Source organism: Eumetopias jubatus, unplaced genomic scaffold, assembly GCF_037043125.1.
Source record: "Eumetopias jubatus isolate StellerSeaLion01/CBP00866 unplaced genomic scaffold, mEumJub1_p1.0 scaffold_50, whole genome shotgun sequence".
In the NCBI taxonomy this organism is placed as follows: domain Eukaryota; kingdom Metazoa; phylum Chordata; class Mammalia; order Carnivora; family Otariidae; genus Eumetopias; species Eumetopias jubatus.
The window spans coordinates 84,052-93,390 of record NW_028274856.1 but is presented as its reverse complement, the minus strand read 5'-3'; positions in this window follow the sequence as shown (position 1 = coordinate 93,390).

Here is a 9,339-nt window from a genome sequence, read left to right as displayed (position 1 = left end):
CAAGACTGGGATCACAGGGGGTCGGGGATGGATATCCAAGGCCGAGAGGCACTTCTATAAGACTGTGGCACCCTTGGGACACTACATCTCTGCAGCCCAAGTGACATCAGAGTAAGCTGAGGCCTTTTGTGCTATAGCCCTCCGGACTTGGGGGAGGGTATCTCTTACTACTCCCAAGTTCGCAGGGTGGTGTTGGAGAGCGGAACCCAGACCTTGTCTTTTCCCAGTGCCCTGGCAACACCCTGGGTCCCTTGGGGAACCCTGACCATCAGCCCGGAATGTCCCCCCGTCCCTATGGGGCCTGGTTCCGGGTCCTGCAGCGACACAGTGAGGAGAGGTGAGGCCAGGCAGGAGCGGGGAGAGGGCAGAGTGGACTCTCCCTGGGGGCCATGGATCCCTGGTCAGTGCAGACCCTGTTGTGTGCCGGCCCCCCGGGCACCGAGATTCCAGCTCCTGCTCTGGCTCCGGGAGGGAGACCAGAGTGTGGCCCCTGCTAGCTCAGATGTGTCACTCTGTCCTGTAGCTACAGCCTGTCCCACCAGCTGAACTCCACCTCCTAGTCGGCCAGCTCATCTTCACGGTCAAGAACAGGCCATCATGAAGGTCAGGGGCCATTGCGTGCCTGGTCAGGCAGGGGACGGCTCACTTTCACCTCAGGGAGTCTCTGGCTGGTCTAGCAGGGGCTCTGGAGGCCTGGCTTTCCAGGTTCTCTGCTGAACAGCTCTGGGACTGGAGCCATTTAACCTCTCCTCGCTGGGCCTCGCTTTCCTCTTCTGTGCAATGGGGTGAGGCTGAATGATCCCTCCCATGGCGGAAACATGTGGAGTGCTGGTGATGGACGTAAGCCGGGCACCGAGCCTGGATTGCAGAGTGCAGAGGGGGATGGTGAGCGGTGTGGGCAGTGAGCACTCCTTCCCCCAAAATCAATTTAGCTCTTCCATGTAGCCGCCAGACCACTGGCTGGGAGCCCAGGAGCAGTGGCCGACCACACTCCTGACACCAGGCCCCTGCGTGTGGCTCTTCCTCAGCACTGGGACACGGTGGGGACCGCGGGACTTGGGGTCAGCTCCTCTCTCTGAGGGAAGGAGACGAAAGAAGGCTTTCCTTGGGGATCCCCAATGCCACATAAGAGGGGAGGAGGCTTCCCCCAAACAGTACTTTGAAATTCTGCTTCTGTTAGAACCTGAGCCTTGGGCTTTGGTTATTTCACTTGCTGGGCTGACGAGATACACTTGTTCTCCAAGACTCCTCCTCAGATGAAGAGCTCTTGCAGGTCCCGGGCATCCTGGAGCCCGGGGTGGGAGAGGGGCCAGTCCCCTCCCAGGCTCCTGCAGGAGACCTGTCCTCCCAAAGGCAGGATGGTTTCGGGTCGTGGTCCTGGGCTAGGGTTGGAGACAGCCTGTCACTGCTCCTGACTCTGGGGTGAGTGGGCCTTTTTTAGGCAAAGCAACACCCACCGAAGGCAGTGGCTTCAGAAAGAACACACTCTTGGGCCCGGTCCCGCCCCAGGTCGGTGGCTGACTTCCCCAGCCCCAGAGGAAGAAGGATAGCCTCTGCTTCCTTGGGCTTTGGTCCTCTGACCCACGAGCAAGCACTGAAAAGTTTCTAGCCCTCCTCTGGAAGCGCACCATCCCTGAGCGGGCCAGTCATGGTCCACACACGAAGACGGACAACGTGCTAAGTAAGTGCAGGAGGTGATCCTGTTCAAATGGCCTGCGGGTCGGTGGGGTTGCTGCTTCTGTGCCCTCCAGTGGGCCGCTTTTCCCTGGATGGAAATTCTCCTGGAGGCGCCTCTCTGTCCTTTGAGCTCCGTTCCTGCTGGTTTCAGGACCAAGGGACTCCAACTGAGCATTGTGCCCCATGTCCTCAGGGCGATGGTGGTCATGGTCTGTTATGATGATCTGGGAGGTTCCTTCAGGTTCCTGCTCCCCTAGGCACAGGTGCGGTAGCGACAAGCCCCAGGGCCATCCCCCAATTTCAGCATTGTGCCCCGTGTTCCCCAGGGATGGTGCTAATAGTCCGTTGGGATGGTCTGGGAGGGCCCTCCAGGTTCCCGCTGCCACCCCCCAGGCACAGGTGTGCTGGCAAGAAACCCCAGAGCCGTCCTCAAGCTTCAGCATTGTGCCCCATGTTCTCAGGGATGTTGCTAAGGTTCCATGAGGATCATCTGGGAGGATCCTCCCGGTTCCCGCTTCCCCAGGCACAGGTGTGGTGGCCAAAAGGCCCAGAGCCCTCCCCCAAATTCAGCGTTGTGCCCCCGGGGGTGCTGGTGCCGGTCATGGGCTGTCAAGATGGTACAGGAGGATCCTCCAGTTGGGGTTTGGAGCCTGGGTAAACCTGGTCGCACTCAGGTTGCATGAGGAACAGATGAGTTGAGGTCTTCATTTGGAAGAGTCATTTCGCTTTTCCAAAAAGGTCAAGGTCATGGGTCTACTTCAGAATGAAGATAATGACTACTTAAAAACAAGTGTGTGTTTCCCCTTGTCCCAGAAATGGAAGCAGGTGTGCAGGCCATAGGTCGGAGGACCTACTTATCCCCACCTGACAGCACTTCTCTGCTCTGGATCTAGGAGACCCAAGGTTTGGAACATCAGCCTGTGGGTCAGTGATGTAGCATTTCACAGGATGTCAGTGTTCTGAGAAATCAGCAGGTCCATTTGGCACAGTGTCATCTTCCTGTCAGGACTGGCGGTCAAATGTCTCATGAACGCCACACTTCCGGGGATTTCCTCTTTCCTCCCGTTGACCGAGGGTTAGAGTTAGAGTTAGGGTACTGGTTAGGGCATGGGTTAGGGTACGGGTTAGGGTACGGGTTAGAGATAGGGTAGGGGTTAGGGCACGGTTTACCGTACAGGGTAGGGTTTAGGGTTAGTCTACCATTTCGGGTACGGGTTAGGGTTAGGGTACACTTTAGGGTTTGGGTTCGGTACAGGGGTAGGGTTAGGCGTTAGTGTTCTGGTAGGTGTTGGGGTTAGGGTACGGGGTAGGTTTAGGGTACAGTTTAAGGTTAGTGTTAGGGACGTCTACAAATGTTCCGTGCCTGCTATCACAGGAGGCTGGTGCCGAGCTGACAATGCAAGGATGAGCCAGGGGCTGCGCTTGTCATGGAACACAGCTCAGAGGGGCTTGAATCTGCTCTGGGGTCCAGGCAAAGCCACCCCACACCTGCCTGTGTCCCAGCCCCTGTGGGAAGGTAGTAATGATCTGATTCTGACCTTGACCTCTCCCAACACAGAATTCCAGGAGCTCCCATTACTGTTAGGCTCAGGTCCACGGGCCTCGTCTGTGCCCATGTGCTGGGCCGTCCCCACAGTGACTCCTGGCACACCTGAGTCCTGGTCACACATCTCTGTGGAAACCCCTGCCCTCCAGGGTGGATGGCCAATGTGACGGCCCTGTCAGGAACAGAATGGCACAAAATGCCGGGATGTCATTTCTAAGCTGATGGAGTCTGTGGCTTCTCCTGGTTCCCTCTGTCCTGGGTTCATTCTCTGTCCCCTTCTCTGTCTCTGTGTCTGTGTCCCTCACAGGAGCAGACCCGTGGGTTCCATGGGCGATGTGAGAAACCGCAGAAGCCTCCCTTGTCCCCGTTTCCCTCTCCGGTCCTGGAGCCCCACTCCTTCCTAAGGCCTCCTCAACCTGACCGGAGCAGTGATTCTGGATTCTCTTCCATATGGCGACCCTGAGGCTGAAACAAGTAGGGCCCTGACCTTGGTCTTCAGACTGGTGGCCCTGTGCTCTTCCACCTTCTGCGTAGCCAGGTCCTAAGGCCCCCAATCCCCGAGTCTGTCCTCTGCTGAGAAGGACCTCGAGGGGTTAGAAAACATTTTCCCAAGACTGGGATCACAGGGGGTCGGGGATGGATATCCAAGGCCGAGAGGCACTTCTATAAGACTGTGGCACCCTTGGGACACTACATCTCTGCAGCCCAAGTGACATCAGAGTAAGCTGAGGCCTTTTGTGCTATAGCCCTCCGGACTTGGGGGAGGGTATCTCTTACTACTCCCAAGTTCGCAGGGTGGTGTTGGAGAGCGGAACCCAGACCTTGTCTTTTCCCAGTGACCTGGCAACACCCTGGGTCCCTTGGGGAACCCTGACCATCAGCCCGGAATGTCCCCCCGTCCCTATGGGGCCTGGTTCCGGGTCCTGCAGCGACACAGTGAGGAGAGGTGAGGCCAGGCAGGAGCGGGGAGAGGGCAGAGTGGACTCTCCCTGGGGGCCATGGATCCCTGGTCAGTGCAGACCCTGTTGTGTGCCGGCCCCCCGGGCACCGAGATTCCAGCTCCTGCTCTGGCTCCGGGAGGGAGACCAGAGTGTGGCCCCTGCTAGCTCAGATGTGTCACTCTGTCCTGTAGCTACAGCCTGTCCCACCAGCTGAACTCCACCTCCTAGTCGGACAGCTCATCTTCACGGTCAAGAACAGGCCATCATGAAGGTCAGGGGCCATTGCGTGCCTGGTCAGGCAGGGGACGGCTCACTTTCACCTCAGGGAGTCTCTGGCTGGTCTAGCAGGGGCTCTGGAGGCCTGGCTTTCCAGGTTCTCTGCTGAACAGCTCTGGGACTGGAGCCATTTAACCTCTCCTCGCTGGGCCTCGCTTTCCTCTTCTGTGCAATGGGGTGAGGCTGAATGATCCCTCCCATGGCGGAAACATGTGGAGTGCTGGTGATGGACGTAAGCCGGGCACCGAGCCTGGATTGCAGAGTGCAGAGGGGGATGGTGAGCGGTGTGGGCAGTGAGCACTCCTTCTCCCAAAATCAATTTAGCTCTTCCATGTAGCCGCCAGACCACTGGCTGGGAGCCCAGGAGCAGTGGCCGACCACACTCCTGACACCAGGCCCCTGCGTGTGGCTCTTCCTCAGCACTGGGACACGGTGGGGACCGCGGGACTTGGGGTCAGCTCCTCTCTCTGAGGGAAGGAGACGAAAGAAGGCTTTCCTTGGGGATCCCCAATGCCACATAAGAGGGGAGGAGGCTTCCCCCAAACAGTACTTTGAAATTCTGCTTCTGTTAGAACCTGAGCCTTGGGCTTTGGTTATTTCACTTGCTGGGCTGACGAGATACACTTGTTCTCCAAGACTCCTCCTCAGATGAAGAGCTCTTGCAGGTCCCGGGGATCCTGGAGCCCGGGGTGGGAGAGGGGCCAGTCCCCTCCCAGGCTCCTGCAGGAGACCTGTCCTCCCAAAGGCAGGATGGTTTCGGGTCGTGGTCCTGGGCTAGGGTTGGAGACAGCCTGTCACTGCTCCTGACTCTGGGGTGAGTGGGCCTTTTTTAGGCAAAGCAACACCCTCCGAAGGCAGTGGCTTCAGAAAGAACACACTCCTGGGCCCGGTCCCGCCCCAGGTCGGTGGCTGACTTCCCCAGCCCCAGAGGAAGAAGGATAGCCTCTGCTTCCTTGGGCTTTGGTCCTCTGACCCACGAGCAAGCACTGAAAAGTTTCTAGCCCTCCTCTGGAAGCGCACCATCCCTGAGCGGGCCAGTCACGGTCCACACACGAAGACGGACAACGTGCTAAGTAAGTGCAGGAGGTGATCCTGTTCAAATGGCCTGCGGGTCGGTGGGGTTGCTGCTTCTGTGCCCTCCAGTGGGCCGCTTTTCCCTGGATGGAAATTCTCCTGGAAGCGCCTCTCTGTCCTTTGAGCTCCGTTCCTGCTGGTTTCAGGACCAAGGGACTCCAACTGAGCCTTGTGCCCCATGTCCTCAGGGCGATGGTGGTCATGGTCTGTTATGATGATCTGGGAGGTTCCTTCAGGTTCCTGCTCCCCTAGGCACAGGTGCGGTAGCGACAAGCCTCAGGGCCATCCCCCAATTTCAGCATTGTGCCCCATGTTCCCCAGGGATGGTGCTAATAGTCCGTTGGGATTGTCTGGGAGGGCCCTCCAGGTTCCCGCTGCCCCCCCCCCAGGCACAGGTGTGCTGGCAAGAAACCCCAGAGCCGTCCTCAAGCTTCAGCATTGTGCCCCATGTCCTCAGGGATGTTGCTAAGGTTCCATGAGGATCATCTGGGAGGATCCTCCCGGTTCCCGCTTCCCCAGACACAGGTGTGGTGGCAAAAAGGCCCAGAGCCCTCCCCAAAATTCACCGTTGTGCCCCCGGGGGTGCTGGTGCCGGTCATGGGCTGTCAAGATGGTACAGGAGGATCCTCCAGGTGGGGCTTGGAGCCTGGGTAAACCTGGTCGCACTCAGGTTGCATGAGGAACAGATGAGTTGAGGTCTTCATTTGGAAGAGTCATTTCGCTTTTCCAAAAAGGTCAAGGTCATGGGTCTACTTTAGAATGAAGATAATGACTACTTAAAAACAAGTGTGTGTTTCCCCTTCTCCCAGAAATGGAAGCAGGTGTGCAGGCCATAGGTCGGAGGACCTACTTATCCCCACCTGACAGCACTTCTCTGCTCTGGATCTAGGAGACCCAAGGTTTGGAACATCAGCCTGTGGGTCAGTGATGTAGCATTTCACAGGATGTCAGTGTTCTGAGAAATCAGCAGGTCCATTTGGCACAGTGTCATCTTCCTGTCAGGACTGGCGGTCAAATGTCTCATGAACCCCACACTTCCGGGGATTTCCTCTTTCCTCCCGTTGACCGAGGGTTAGGGTTAGAGTTAGGGTACTGGTTAGGGCATGGGTTAGGGTACGGGTTAGTGTACGGGTTAGAGATAGGGTAGGGGTTAGGGCACGGTTTACCGTACAGGGTAGGGTTTAGGGTTAGGCTACCATTTAGGGTACGGGTTAGGGTTAGGGTACGCTTTAGGGTTTGGGTTCGGTTCAGGGGTAGGGTTAGGCGTTAGTGTTCTGGTAGGTGTTGGGGTTAGGGTACGGGGTAGGTTTAGGGTACAGTTTAAGGTTAGTGTTAGGGACCTCTACAAATGTTCCGTGCCTGCTATCACAGGAGGCTGGTGCCGAGCTGACAACGCAAGGATGAGCCAGGGGCTGCGCTTGTCATGGAACACAGCTCAGAGGGGCTTGAATCTGCTCTGGGGTCCTGGCAAAGCCACCCCACACCTGCCTGTGTCCCAGCCCCTGTGGGAAGGTAGTAATAAACTGATTCTGACCTTGACCTCTCCCAACACAGAATTCCAGGGGCTCCCATTACTGTTAGGCTCAGGTCCACGGGCCTCGTCTGTGCCCATGTGCTGGGCCGTCCCCACAGTGGCTCCTGGCACACCTGAGTCCTGGTCACACATCTCTGTGGAAACCCCTGCCCTCCAGGGTGGATGGCCAATGTGACGGCCCTGTCAGGAACAGAATGGCACAAAATGCCTGGATGTCATTTCTAAGCTGATGGAGTCTGTGACTTCTCCTGGTTCCCTCTGTCCTGGGTTCATTCTCTGTCCCCTTCTCTGTCTCTGTGTCTGTGTCCCTCACAGGAGCAGACCCGTGGGTTCCATGGGCGAAGTGAGAAACCGCGGAAGCCTCCCTTGTCCCCGTTTCCCTCTCCGGTCCTGGTGCCCCATTCCTTCCTAAGGCCTCCTCAACCTGACCGGAGCAGTGATTCTGGATTCTCTTCCACATGGGGACCCTGAGGCTGAAACAAGTAGGGCCCTGACCTTGGTCTTCAGACTGGTGGCCCTGTGCTCTTCCACCTTCTGCGTAGCCAGGTCCTAAGGCCCCCAAGCCCCGAGTTGTCCTCTGCTGAGAAGGACCTCGAGGGGTTAGAAAACATATTCCCAAGACTGGGATCACAGGGGGTCGGGGATGGATATCCAAGGCCGAGAGGCACTTCTATAAGACTGTGGCACCCTTGGGACACTACATCTCTGCAGCCCAAGTGACATCAGAGTAAGCTGAGGCCTTTTGTGCCATAGCCCTCCGGACTTGGGGGAGGGTATCTCTTACTACTCCCAAGTTCGCAGGGTGATGTTGGACACCGGAACCCAGACCTTGTCTTTTCCCAGTGCCCTGGCAACACCCTGAGTCCCTTGGGGAACCCTGACCATCGGCCCGGACTGTCCCCCCGTCCCTATGGGGCCTGGTTCCGCGTCCTGCAGCGACACAGTGAGGAGAGGTGAGGCCAGGCAGGAGCGGGGAGAGGGCAGAGCGGACTCTCCCTGGGGGCCATGGATCCCTCGTCAGTGCAGACCCTGTTCTGTGCCGGCCCCCCGGGCACCGAGATTCCAGCTCCTGCTCTGGCTCCGGGAGGGAGACCAGAGTGTGGCCCCTGCTAGCTCAGATGTGTCACTCTGTCCTGTAGCTACAGCCTGTCCCACCAGCTGAACTCCACCTCCTAGTCGGCCAGCTCATCTTCACGGTCAAGAACAGGCCATCATGAAGGTCAGGGCCCATTGCGTGCCTGGTCAGGCAGGGGACGGCTCACTTTCACCTCAGGGAGTCTCTGGCTGGTCTAGCAGGGGCTCTGGAGGCCTGGCTTTCCAGGTTCTCTGCTGAACAGCTCTGGGACTGGAGCCATTTAACCTCTCCTCGCTGGGCCTCGCTTTCCTCTTCTGTGCAATGGGGTGAGGCTGAATGATCCCTCCCATGGCGGAAACATGTGGAGTGCTGGTGATGGACGTAAGCCGGGCACCGAGCCTGCATTGCAGAGTGCAGAGGGGGATGGTGAGCGGTGTGGGCAGTGAGCACTCCTTCCCCCAAAATCAATTTAGCTCTTCCATGTAGCCGCCAGACCACTGGCTGGGAGCCCAGGAGCAGTGGCCGACCACACTCCTGACACCAGGCCCCTGCGTGTGGCTCTTCCTCAGCACTGGGACACGGTGGGGACCGCGGGACTTGGGGTCAGCTCCTCTCTCTGAGGGAAGGAGACGAAAGAAGGCTTTCCTTGGGGACCCCCAATGCCACATAAGAGGGGAGGAGGCTTCCCCCAAACAGTACTTTGAAATTCTGCCTCTGTTAGAACCTGAGCCTTGGGCTTTGGTTATTTCACTTGCTGGGCTGACGAGATACACTTGTTCTCCAAGACTCCTCCTCAGATGAAGAGCTCTTGCAGGTCCCGGGCATCCTGGAGCCCGGGGTGGGAGAGGGGCCAGTCCCCTCCCAGGCTCCTGCAGGAGACCTGTCCTCCCAAAGGCAGGATGGTTTCGGGTCGTGGTCCTGGGCTAGGGTTGGAGACAGCCTGTCACTGCTCCTGACTCTGGGGTGAGTGGGCCTTTTTTAGGCAAAGCAACACCCACCGAAGGCAGTGGCTTCAGAAAGAACACACTCTTGGGCCCGGTCCCGCCCCAGGTCGGTGGCTGACTTCCCCAGCCCCAGAGGAAGAAGGATAGCCTCTGCTTCCTTGGGCTTTGGTCCTCTGACCCACGAGCAAGCAATGAAAAGTTTCTAGCCCTCCTCTGGAAGCGCACCATCCCTGAGCGGGCCAGTCACGGTCCACACACGAAGACGGACAACG